Genomic DNA, 13,050 nt, shown 5'->3' with positions numbered 1-13,050 from the left:
TCAAAGTATCGCCGACCACCGGTTTAACTCGAGCTGCGCAAACGAATAACCAGATAAACCGTGTACGTGTATCTAAATTGAAAAATATGAAGGCACTGGCAGGAAACAGCAGCAGCAGCAACTAAAGCCACCCGTGGAATGTGCTCAACATATGATAATTAGACTAATTTACGACGATCTTATCGCCGCTTTTCATTCCGTCCCGGGACACTATTTATGATTATTTTGCTCTCCTTTTCTTTTTTTTCCCCTGGGTTTTGAATTCTCGTTCGTGCTCTTGTTTGGTTGTTCTCCTCCGTTCGTGCCGTGTTAATTTTTTTCGTGTTCTTGTGTTCTTGTAGGTCATTCGTTATGATGCTCGTTTCATAGCTGGAGTTGGACCTGAATGTCTGCGGGTTTGGTGATAAATTAAATTCGAACAAGTGACCAGTGTCCGTGACGACACCATAAAAATAGGACAAATGAACCACGGGCTGGTGGAAGTTAAGGTAAGCAAACAAAAAAAAAGCAAACTACGTAAGGATTGCAACACTGCGGGCCTGCACTCAGGGACTCAGCGTAACAGTGTACCGAGGGTAAACATATTGGACAAATGTTACGGGATGCAATGCACAGTGGCGAATGAATTGAACAAATAATTCATAGTGAGCTAATGACCTTTTTCGGTATGGATATTTGACATTTTATAATTTGTTTTAATTACCTGATTTTAAGTTTTCTTAAGAAACAAATACCTTTCTTTGATAATATTTTTTTTTTTTACGTTTAATAAATTTTAATTATAAAAATTATTTTTTAATTTTTTGACTGCACTTGCACCTAGCGTGCTTAAGTGGTATTGGGTCAGCTTGTACAAAATGACACGAAATAATTACCCCTTGTTCCAGTGCAACATCAAGGTGCGAACTGTAGATCGCCGAATGTCACGCACAGCTGCAAATAAAAACCAAATCTAACGCTAATGGCTTTGCAACACTATCGCATGCCTTTTGCTGGTTTGCATTCTACAAACCAATGCCAAACCAATATATTACTGGGTATGGAAATGTATCCGCTTAATTGCTTGTTGCGAATGTTTAATTTCCCATTTCCCAGTGTGCCATTTCGTCTCCATTGCTCCCGAAAGCTCCCGAAAAAAGTCGACTTCTGAAAGGAAAAACAGAAATGTCGAAAAATCGACGAGTTCGAATTAAACGAACGTGTCACGACACACAAACTCAGCTCAGTAGCTGAGTACAATAAAAGCTCCCATCGTGGAAAAAAGGTTTCTTTTTTGTGTCTTGCCAGTGTTACGTTACCACACACACACACACACACACACTAACCGTGCGTGATGAAAAAGCCATCAGAATGCAATTTGAATGAATGCATCTCCCAATGCCATCATAAAAATGAAAACAAATGGAAGTTTTATGCTGGTCGAATGGATTGCATTATTGCTCATTTCATTAGGCGGCAGCGCTTCGGCGACCGGCGTGCTTTAGCTACCGAAGAGAATTGATATTTTATATCTCGATGCCGTGTGGCTTGCTAGGCTTGCGGTTGCGAAGCGGAGGTGCAACTTTGTTCCCATTTCGCCCGGTTCGAAGAAAACCCGTCCCTGGCGGTCCGCTCAGGTGCAATGCAGCGTAATGGATGCAATAAAACTAATTCTGGAGTGTGGTATAAATTTAGCCTGCTTTTCACTCTTTGTCTTCGGTTGCACCGGAACGTGTGAGAATCGGGGGGCCTATGGACGGTGAACGGAGGAGAAACAAATGAATAATGCATGCAACCCGATGCAACCTCTGAATGGCCTTGTTTAACGCCTTCGAATTGCTGTACGATCCATAACGATAAAAATCTAATCAGAACCACTTTTTCCAACACGCTCGCAGTTACTCACAACCCGGGGAGCCAGGAGCCCGAAATACCAGATTTCTATCAAACGGGGACGGGTGTACCGCGTTGCTTGCTACTTTTAAGGTGTAACAAATTGGATGAAATCACCCAAAAACCTCCGAATAAAGCATGAAATCACCTCTCATCATGCAACGCTGCAAAATGGATTTGCATGAACATTTACAATTCCCAGGTACGTCGAACGACGCTGTTCTTGGGGTTCGCTTCACTGGCGCATGCTATCACTGCCGGCTGAAGCGAACCGGAGTGCGCCCGGGTATCCTGACAGGTTACAACAAAGCTGCATTTGCTAGGCGCATCTCAGGAGAGAGAGAAAGAAAGGGACCCCACTTCACAGTTCCCATTGAAACTGACGGTGGACTGGCTGAAATTTTCATGCAATACTGTTCCGAATCCTTTTATACTCCTCCGGATCCTTTTTAAAACCGTGCAACACACGGACACACGGACGAATTCCTGTTCTGGTTCTTTGCATTCACCCCATTTGGAGAAGAAAGTCAATAAGCGAAAACGAAGTTGTCCGTTTGCTGGCATGCATCTCCACCGAGCAGGAAGATGTCCTTCATGTGCACACCTTGCGAAGTGAGATGAGCCCCGGAGAGAATGAAATTTACATTTATCTGGGAATTTTGTTCATCTCCAATAAATTATTCAAATTTGATCTCGATGCACTTGGGAGAAGCATCCGGACAGTGGAAACAGTTGGCATGGTTTGATTTTCCAGCGACGTAATGTTGCGCTTGATTACTCCGACAAGCCGAAATTCGCACCGGGGAAAGAAGTATTATGGCCCACTGGCGCTGGGCGGGCAAATTGAGAAATAGAAAATTAAATTATTTAACTTACACCGGGCATTATTGGTAGGTACAGTTTAAACAAGCTACGAATGCCGTGTTGGGACACTGCACCATCTGGAGGGAATTGACGGTACCGTTTCGCTTGATGCCGTTTGACACATTTCCTTTAACGTCTGAATGGTTTGTTTGCATTGCAGTGAAGTTAAGATTTATGCACCTTTTTCTTCCTCATCCCCATTCTTTTTTTGTGGATCACCACAAGGAACAGTTGGGATCGGTGTTTGTAGGGCGAGTGGATAGCCGAGGAAGGATAGATTATGGATTTTTCTTCACGTGGGTGGCGAAAAAGCCATTCTTTAAGCAGCAAAATAGCTACACAAGCGCGAGCGCTTGAAGAAACTGCTTGCTGCGAGTGGTCTGGCCATGTCACGATGTGTCATTAGCGATAAATTAAAACGGACTGGTTGCGGCTGCCGCTGGTTGCGCGGTTCCCCTTCCGCCGTACTTGAAGATATTGAAATTCACCGTCCAAAAGCGTACGGATGAAACGAAACCCTTTGGGAGGTCGCAGCTAGAAAACTACCCCTCCCCCCAAGAGACCCTTCCGAGCGGCGAGGGAGATTTAGTGTCAGAGAAGTTTGTAGTTTTCCCGCCTACTTCGCCTGTTAAACCTGCGCCACCGCAAAACCATGATATGACGGTTGCGTTCCCCTGAGCGATCGTTGCACAATTGGTGCGATATTTATTTTTATCGCCCGCTAATGGGGAACGGTTTACGCCTGGCTGGTTCGGATATGATTCGATACAGGGTAGCGGATCGGTTTGACGGACAGCAGCTTGGTGTTTTTGGAGCGCCGGAATGGAAAATGGAACAGAAGCCACGTGTGATTCATAACTCGGTGAGCGGGTTTTTGATATGGCAATCGTACGTTGTGACGTTGTGCAATAATCGTATTGGATGACGTTTGGTTGATAAAATAACATCGGAATGCTTAATTAAGTCGATGGAAATGTTCGACTTCTAACACTAGAACACCGGACCAGTCATTTTGACTGAAACGCTTCATTTTCATTACATTAATGCTTCGGATTAAACAATTCAACCATAGTTGATGTATGACTTTTAAATATCTATGCGGTGATACGAACAAAACAAATATATTATACCATAACCCAGGTTTGTCAGAATTATTTTTAAGGTGATTATAAATAGAAAACGCTTAAAACGCTTCGTAATTCTAGTGTTAAGCTAACAATTTTGATGTCCAATCTGGTTTTATTTTTCGCTATCAAACGCTTTGGCTAAATAAAGAAAAAGAAATAGATTATTCCAACTTTTCTATTCAAAAAAGGAAATTGTGACGTTTGTAATTTCCTGACAACTCCTTCAGTAGGCCATGAATTTTTGAATGATTGTTTATATCTACTTTGTTATTTTTAATTTGACAATCCCTCTGACATCTGTCCCTTAATGATCTCATTTCATTAACAGCTACAACACAGCCACCATCACAATCGATTAATTAAAAATATCTAATATTTTCCAACACACTCAAGCGCACAAATAAACGTGATTTGAATAAATGTCCGTTTCATCCCACGAGTCCGTCCATTATTGATTGAACCTCATAACCTTGAATAAATGAACGCTCAGAACTCTGGCTCAAAACTCGGCCGCAGCAAAATTCAGTGAAAAAAAATCTATCGAGAGTTTGTATCATGTACATGATTTATGCACCCTTTTTTGTTAATGCAATTTTATTTCACTCTTTTCCACGCTTATATGTGTTTATCATCCCGCGCAACATGCTGCCAGGGATGTGCAGCAGCGCAGTGGATGTGGAAAAAGTGAGGCATTCGTTTTTTTTTTTGCTCTGTTTTAGCACAGTTTGGCTTCCGCTTTTCCTGCGGACACACGTGCAGGCATGTGTCTGCAGGATATGTTGTGTATGTGATACAGCACCAAACCAAAACAAAAACTTCTGATTCCCATACTTCCAAAAAAAAAAAAGCATGGATAGAGTCAGATCCCAACTCAACAAAAAACAAAAAACGAAAACAACACATCGATGCACATATCAACAGCTTCATTTTTGTGCCATAAATTATGCAGATTGTTTAAACAACTCTTGAAAATCTCCACACCCTTCCGGGGTGCGAGGGAAAGTACCGCTGTGGGTGGAATTTATAATCAATGCTCATAATTTATGAAGCGCCTGCTGCTGCTGCTGCTAGGCAGCATCAGTCCTATCAGTCAAAATGCGTACCCAGCGACTGCAACGGCACCGCTGGATAATGACAGCTTCCGGAGCGGATTGTGTAAGTCATAAAGCAACGAGTTGCCGGGTTGTTGCACATGATTCCGGAAGATGCACTGCAAACTGGAATGGTATTACTGCGGTGTCGAAATCTGTATGGAAAAAAAAAGAATCGCAATATCGACCGCTAAACATGCACAAAGTGTACGTGCAGACTTCAAAGCGTGTTACTATGTTACAAGTAGGATGTCACCGTAAGGATGTCATCTTCATCCTTCTGACACTGACACATCATCGTTTGACCTCGGGGCGGGCTTGGGCTAGGGTTGGATATGCGGCTTGTCTTTCTTGTCTACACTTGCCCAACAGCTACGATCTTCAAGATGCGTCTTCATTAAACATTTGACAGGATCAAGAAAAGGGCAGTGCCTCCTCCATCTCTCTCTCCAACTGTTACAAGATTTCGTGCCATCCGAGATAGACGTCCGCTGACGGTTGATTTCTGTTATCGGGTAGTATTGGAATAGATTGATATCAGCACCACACCAGCGCCACTGTATGCAAAATCCCGACCGGATAGTTGTTGCTGTTGCGATGCTACTAACCTCCGTTAGCAGCCACTTGAGAATCCAGCGTCCAGCGTGGAAAGGACTTTGCGGAACCCTAGCCCTAATTGATGAGCCGGCCAAGGATTCGAAACTTGGTCTGATTAATTGTGATACATCTGACCAAAACGGCATATCCTGGCCCGTCGCTCGGACTGTGCCATTGTAAATCATTCAATTAATTGAGCATACCCGGCGAACCTAAGCAAACCGGGGTCGGAATTGTCGGGATTTGTGAGATTTGATTGCGGTACTCCGGTTTGTGGTCGAATCTAACGTAAATTGATTGCAATTCCACCGGAATGTTTCAAACAACGCGACCGGTACGGTATTCCAACCCAAGCGCAGGTTTGGATTGTGTTACACGTTTCGTTCTGTTTTTTGATGAAGCCCAGAAAGCACACAACCGCATAAATCATTCCAATTATTCACGTCTCATTCCCGCTCGTCTTTGTCTTGTAAGATTCGTTCTAGAAATGCATTCGTGCGACTTAAAGCACTGAGGAGAAAGAGGTAACGTGCGCCCAAAGGAAAAAAACAAAAAAAAACATTCAATTCAAACAAGAAAAAGCGTATAAAATTTCTAAAATTGAATGAAATCCCTCATTCTTAACAAATGATCCGTCCAGGAAGATGATTTAGCTGCGCGGATCCAGTTACATGATCAACCGATCTTGCCCAACTCAAAACAAAAACCGAAACGATCGCGTACCTGGCGGTTCCCAAGTTCGCGGTTGCCCGTTCTGGAATCGATTTAAAGCGTCTTACGCAAGTGTGTCCGTCTTTTGGACGACCCGGGAGGGGTTTTTTGTTTTGTTTTAATGCTCGCCCGTAAGTGTGCGCATCGAATCGAGGGTTTGGGTTTCCGTTTCGGTTGCTTCGCAGCAGATTATGCGCTCGATTCATTAACGAAGCTGCTGCTGTTGCTGCTCCGGCTGCTTAAGGGCCCGGACGATTTATGTCCGCGTCTAGGCGCCGCTTTTTTCTGATGCTTGTTTTAAAGGTGTCTCAACGAAAAAGTGTCTACTGCTCGGTTACGAGCCCTTGAAATTAGGTTTCGGTCAATTGATTAGCGCACTAATGAATCGTGAAGGAATTATGAAGTTATTATTGATTTTTTGAAGGTTCTCGCTTCGGGAGACCTGTTCTTGGAGACCTTTTAAATATTTAGATGTATTTTTTAGTTGAACTTTGAAGGTAAATTAATTAACTTTCTAGTCAAAGCAGTTTTGAATCAAACACTTTTTACTGCTTTTTTTTTTTATTTAGATTCCATTATGACGGCAATGCCGTATTTTCAACACCGCTTGTGTTGAGTGAAAATAACAATTTTTTGTCACAAGGCATTTCCTCCTTGCGATTTACCTTATCCCGGGCATGCTCGGTTGTGTTGGTAGTTGGTGTATTTCGATGTTGTTTGTCGTTTGTCTATCGTTGTTGTATGTGATACGTCTGTTGTCCTATTGTTTTGTGTGATGGTATAGATCCAGGGCTATTGTTTTGGTTGTTGTGATGTATAGTGGTTTCTGTGTTGAAAGGTTCTGTGTTCGTGGTGTGGTTGATGGGTGATTGCGCCACTCTTCACTGGAACAACCTACTACGTTCGACTTTAGCCGACCCTTAACGGAACTAGAACAAAACAAGACAGCAGATGGGTTAGAGACGGACTACAAGTATACACCAATAAGTCTGCCTCCCTTCCAGTGGTTTTGGCGTTGTCCTTGGAGGTGACTGCTTCCTCATCGGCTTAAAGTGGCACAAACAATTATCCACAAGACAACAAAAAACAAAAGATGGACTACGAAGGGATATGGGAACAATGGAAATTAAGGATAGGAATCAAAGGATAAGTCCGTTATCTCGCGCAAAGCAGTAAATGAGCCTCATAAACTTGAGGTCCCTACACCCCAAAATGTCGCGTATTGGAGTACCCGGGAGCCTTCCGATTATACCGGCCGCATCCAACAAGGAAGGTCTGGCGGTTTCAAACTCCACGCAGGACCACAGAACATTTTACTGCTTTTTATTTTAATAATAAATTCGACTACTTTCATGTGTTTTAAATTTTCCTCTTTTGAAACCCTTTTTTATTGTTAAAGAAAGTTGTTGCCTCATCCAGTAGCAATATTTTTTGTATTTAAATTTTCATCAATACGATTTGCTCCAAATCAGAATCGGAACAAAATTGAGTCATCGCTGTTCAGGGAATATTATCCACACCCAATTACAATGCACATAATAGAAAATTGCTCCAACTCACCTATAATTCATGCGGCATGAATCATTATCACTGCAATCATCTCCATGCAGTGCTGTGTGACTGGTTCACTTTTCCGATCGCTTTCCTTCGATATGAGTTTCAATCGAGTCTTCCCTTAAGCGCCACCACTAGACCCCAACAAACGATAGATATGCAGCAGGCAGCAATACGCATGATTGCTCCTTGGAGACCCTCCCCGAAACGGCTTTGCTACCCGCGGCGTTCAATCATCTATCGTTCAGGTCCATTTTCCAATTCCGAATCGGAAAATCGAGCATTCACGCGCGCTGATTGCACAACAAACCACCACCACCGCCGGGATCACCATCTAACAATTAGCCCCGGCCACTGTTTGCGTGTGTATGTGTCCGCACCAACATTGCATTGGTCGCATTGCTAATTAGGTCAATGAGCAGAGATCCTCTGATGCTGGGCCCGAATGTCCTGAATATCCTGCTTTACTGTGCGGAAGTGGCCATTAGGGCGCCAACACTCAATCACACACTCGGCACACACGGAACCCACGTGGGTTGACTTTCCACAGGCGCCATAAAGTGGGAACCATTGTTTGCGGGACATTCCGTACGTGCGCGCCATCGCCGGGACAAATATTTATAATGAGCGATCAATTTCCATCTTAATCATAATAATGATTGATAAACACTGAAAGTCAATTTATTCCGGTGCACGGCGTTGTACGCTGGCTTCCCTTTCGTCTGCAGTGCTGCAGCGGTACCGTTGCACTGGCAAGAGTGGCGAGCCGTGATTTGCAACCTGATATGTTGTGCCATCCGCCACCCGCCCCAAATAGGGGGGCTGTGCGAAGGGCGGCGACTGCGTTTTGCAGGACGACTGGGACTGTCTGTCTTGGAACCGTTCTCGACCCTGACAGCAGTGAGCAACGCTATGTGTGTGTATGTGACGCGCATATAAAGTAAATGCAAATTGATATGTTAATTACTATGCAAATACTATGCAAAAACGCTACTGTCATCTCCGTCGTGGCGTCTCCCAATGCGGGCAAGAAATCCGTCATGCAAGCGCTTAATTTGTACAAACAACGATAAACGAATGGTGCTGTACAGGGTGCGTTGACTGGGTGATTTTGCACGCTGTCCGTGTGTCCTTACGAGACTGAAGAGCATACTGCTTTCCATAAATTTGTTAAGAATCATAAGCAATTTTTTTGCATTAATTAAATTCTTTTAAAACTGTTCTAAAACTATGTCAACCATATTTGGTTTAGCAACAACAAAAAAAAAAACACTCACTACAAATTAGTCCACCATTATTCCAACTTACAGCTCAAATGGGTACGGAACATTTGTTTACATCGGCTGTATGTCTAACAAATGGCGTCATCATTGCAAACATGACCATGCCGAACCGAGTGCAGTAAAACGGAATGGTAAATATTTCTCCCTCCTTAGACGCGCTGGAGAATTGCAATGCTCAGCGAGTGCGTACGTGTAACATTCAATCACGTCCTGCATGGTTGCACCTTCTGTTGCATAGAAAAGTGCAGTTTTTTGTGGTCAAAGCACATTGGGTTAGGAGAGAAAAAATGTACGGTGAAAATGTTTCATTCTTTTTAATAGAACAATATTTTTTACTAATTTCTTTTTTTGGAAACTCATAAAGAATTTGCTGAAACCAGTAAGGTAGAATAATAAAAAGAACATATTGGAACATTTGTGCAAACCAAACATTCAAATATTTATAAACTGTGTTCAAATAAAATATAGAAATAGAAAAGACTGAAACAGTAAATTGTTGTAAAAAGTAAAACAAAAATTTACACAAGTGAATATAAGTACACTAAAAACAAATCAAAACAATACAAAACAGTTAACAAAAGCACAAACATTGAAAGATAAAATAATTTCAGAGTTAAAAAAAACAAATAAATACTAACAACAAACAAATAACAAATAAACAAAAAAACAGAAAAACAAATAACGAAGAAACAAATAAATGAAAGTGAATATTAAACTGCATAAATAAAAAAGACAATTGGTAAAGACGAAACAAATCGTTTTTATTCCTGAACAATCCCACTGTTTCACCTGTTTGAATAATCGAACCCTTTCCTACCTATCAGGTACCGTTCCTACTCTCAATGAAATTACGTTCGAATTTGCTAAACGCTCATCAGCATCTTGTCGTATTATCAACCGAAATGAAAGCACATGCTGTTGGAAGGGCAGGCAACGTGAGCGGGTTCGAAAATAAAAACTCCATAATTCTTGCACAATGTCTTCTGAGCAGGGCCATGCAAACGGACCACCAAGAGGTGGTATCGTTCGTCGCTCGTTAGTCGTTTGCCGTTAGGTTTCATTTCGTTCCTTTTTATTGGCTAATTAGAAAACGAACTCATGTCGACGTTTGCCGTCCTTCCCTCGCCCACGGGCAGGGTAAGGGTGTTGGAGGCTCCTCAAGAAGGTTGCCCGAACGTTCCCATAGGATTGTGAAGCCCTCCACACTCCATTCCACTGCGGCCCTTTCAATGGTTCGATGTTGGGCCGTAAAATAGGCGATCAATAAAACTGTTACCATTTTTTCCACCTCATCCCGCTCTTGCTCTTCCTCTGTAGGGCCGATTAGTGCAAACCTGTGCGCGCGGCACACGGCCATCACGGCGGGTTGCAACATTGCGTTTAAAAAATGGATGCGTATGAATAAGGAACGGAGCGCGGCTGGACCGGCTTCGCGAACACAAGACGAACCAACCGGGCGAAGCCCGATCGAGCACATTCCAGCGTTGAGGTAGGTCCCGGGCGTTGATCGATATTATTCGACTTTCTTCGATCCCCGTGCACGGTGGTACCGGTCGTCGATGAGTCCCGAGTCCCGTGTCTGCCCAGGTGCTTGCAGCGAGTGATGCTCGTAATTTATGCATGGTGAGTAATACCGCTGACAAGCGTGCCGCGGTGGAGGAAGACAGCACCGGGGGGTTTGTGCACTTGATTGTTAACCTGACAGGTTTTACTGCACTTTTAAGCGAACCGGACAACCTGCGGGCTGTGAACGATGTGGACAATCTGCACCGGGAGAATCGTGCCCTCGTTCGAAGCCAACGCGATGCTTCGCCCCGCGATGTGTGTAAGTAACGGAGCCGGCAGGACAGGAGACACACTTTAATTCGCGTAGTTTCGATTCCGTTCAAAAGGATCGAAATGTTGTGCTCAGGCCAATCGAGTCGGGCGCGCTTGTACCATTAGCTAATTTACCATCGATATCGTGACTAATGAGAGTTCGATTCGTGGTACTTTTCGACGACGGATGCTTTAACGTTTCAATCCATTACGGACGCTAATTGGGTAATTGAGGGAAATCATTTACTGATGCTGAAGAATTCTGTAACTGATGGGTAGCTGTTGGGCAATTTTCCGGAAACAGGTAGTCTACAGAATTTCGTAGTTCGTAGAAATTTGAGTCACTTTACTAAGAATATTTTTGGAATCTTAGCATGATCAGAAGAATGTTTATTGGAATTTTCTATAAAGTTCCTAGATCTCATGATCGTCTAGAACCCGGCTTTAGCTTCCAATGATTCATTCAGAATAGTAATGTCGTTACATAGAACATCAATGCTAGTTCATCAAGAATATAATAACGCAGCCTTAATATACAAAAAGAAATTCCACGAAAGTTATAGAAAACCCCAAACAAAAACATAATTATACCTCGTACAATATGCTCGTTCTGCTTATACGGATTCGACATAATCCAGTGTACATATCACTAATCATCGTCAAACCGTGCCATTTATTGATGCGAATCGCTTTTACCGTCGCCCCATCAGGTGGAAAATTGCCGTACCCATACGTGAGATTATTTCGGTCCTTCCTACACGATACGAATTGCGCCGGATTAATACACTCCAATATGTATTAATTTCATTAGGGTCTCCGGTCTTCCGGTTCCCTCCGCCGGTCTTTCGCGCAGTAAAGACTAGGCAGTCGTTTGAAGAACATTAATCCTTACCACGGGCACCGCCCGTTACTCCTTTCGTGGCCACCGCTTCACAGTCGTATCGTAAATCAATCACAGAACCGTGCGTGGATTTTTCACGGTTAATTACGCGCTCTTTTCCCGCTCAGTGCGTTTTTGCTGTGTGTGCTGTGATTGATTTCTTGTGTAATGGCATGTTGCCACCGTTGGTGGAATTGTAAATTTTCAATAAATCCATACAGCCGGAAACGCTACCCCCCCCGAAATGAGTTAATCTAACCGCGGGCGGGCTGCTAGTGCTTTTGACAAATGTCACAAACGAACCGAACTCCTTGGAACCGCGTGTAGGAGTTCGATTGGAATTCGGCCCAAGTAAACATCTCGTGCAGCCTCGGTTCGCTTCCTGCGACCGGGGTGGGTTTATCCTGAAAGTGAAAGGGCTTCTTCCTCTTGGTGCTCGGTACTCAATTTCCACAAATCATCGATTGCCACAAAACCGTGGCGCTCCCTGACGTTCCACGTATCGGGTGGAATCAATCGACGGAAACTGTCATGTGTGTTACGGCTTCTTCCGCTCAACGCATCACGCATCATTTCGTGATTGTAACTGATTTTCGCAATGCCGTGCGGCGAGCGATGCTTGGGTGGGAAATTGCCGCTCGCTTTCCGAACGGCCCCGCGTACTAAGATAAAAAGAAAAGAACCCTCCCCCCCACATGCCTGCAGTGTGGAGCTGATTGACTTTTTGTGCGTGTGTGCGTGTTTCTTTTTCTTTTTTTTTCGCCAGTAATGTCGGCTCTTTTTGTGACGTTTCCAATGCTTTTTATTTGCGACTTTAGGAGTCGTTTTTCCCCCGGAAAACGCGTCCTGGGAAAAACGGTTTTGGAAGTAACCTACCAGAAAACACATCCGCACACAATCGGTTTATGGCGTATGTATGGAGAAAGACGCTGGGCTTTTGGGATGGCGCATAGTCTAAACGCGCGTCGTGCCGTGTTATTGGGACGCATGAAAAACACGCCAGACATAAAACATTCATCGTGAGCGAATTACGGCACAATTTTCTTCGAGACACAAAAAAACCTCCCCACGGCCAGAACATACGGTTTGTGGGGGTCAGAATTCATCTAAAATACAACGAAACAAAAAAAAAATAAAGGAAACCTTTGGCAGGAAATTGGAACTGGACCTGCTTTGCCAATGACGATCGATAGCGAAACGAAGTCGTCGCTGCATGCTTAAATCAAGATAATCGAATCAAGATTAGGACGACG

The 13,050-nt window shown here is 43.6% G+C and overlaps 1 protein-coding gene across 1 annotated transcript in view; it reads left to right on the top strand.

The window, feature by feature from the left end:
- The first annotated feature begins 387 nt into the window (after positions 1 to 387).
- LOC128298853 (MOXD1 homolog 2-like) overlaps positions 388 to 13,050 on the top strand; it is a 154,643-nt gene continuing 141,980 nt past the window's right edge. Inside the window, exon 1 of the mRNA XM_053034650.1 lies at positions 388 to 488. The gene's annotated coding sequence lies outside the window, so the exon portion shown is untranslated. The remainder of the gene's footprint in view (positions 489 to 13,050) is intronic.

The sequence above is a fragment of the Anopheles moucheti genome, chromosome 2 (assembly GCF_943734755.1).
Source record: "Anopheles moucheti chromosome 2, idAnoMoucSN_F20_07, whole genome shotgun sequence".
NCBI classification, from domain to species: domain Eukaryota; kingdom Metazoa; phylum Arthropoda; class Insecta; order Diptera; family Culicidae; genus Anopheles; species Anopheles moucheti.
Note: the sequence above shows the minus strand (reverse complement) of the source record. Positions and strands in the feature narration are given on the sequence as shown.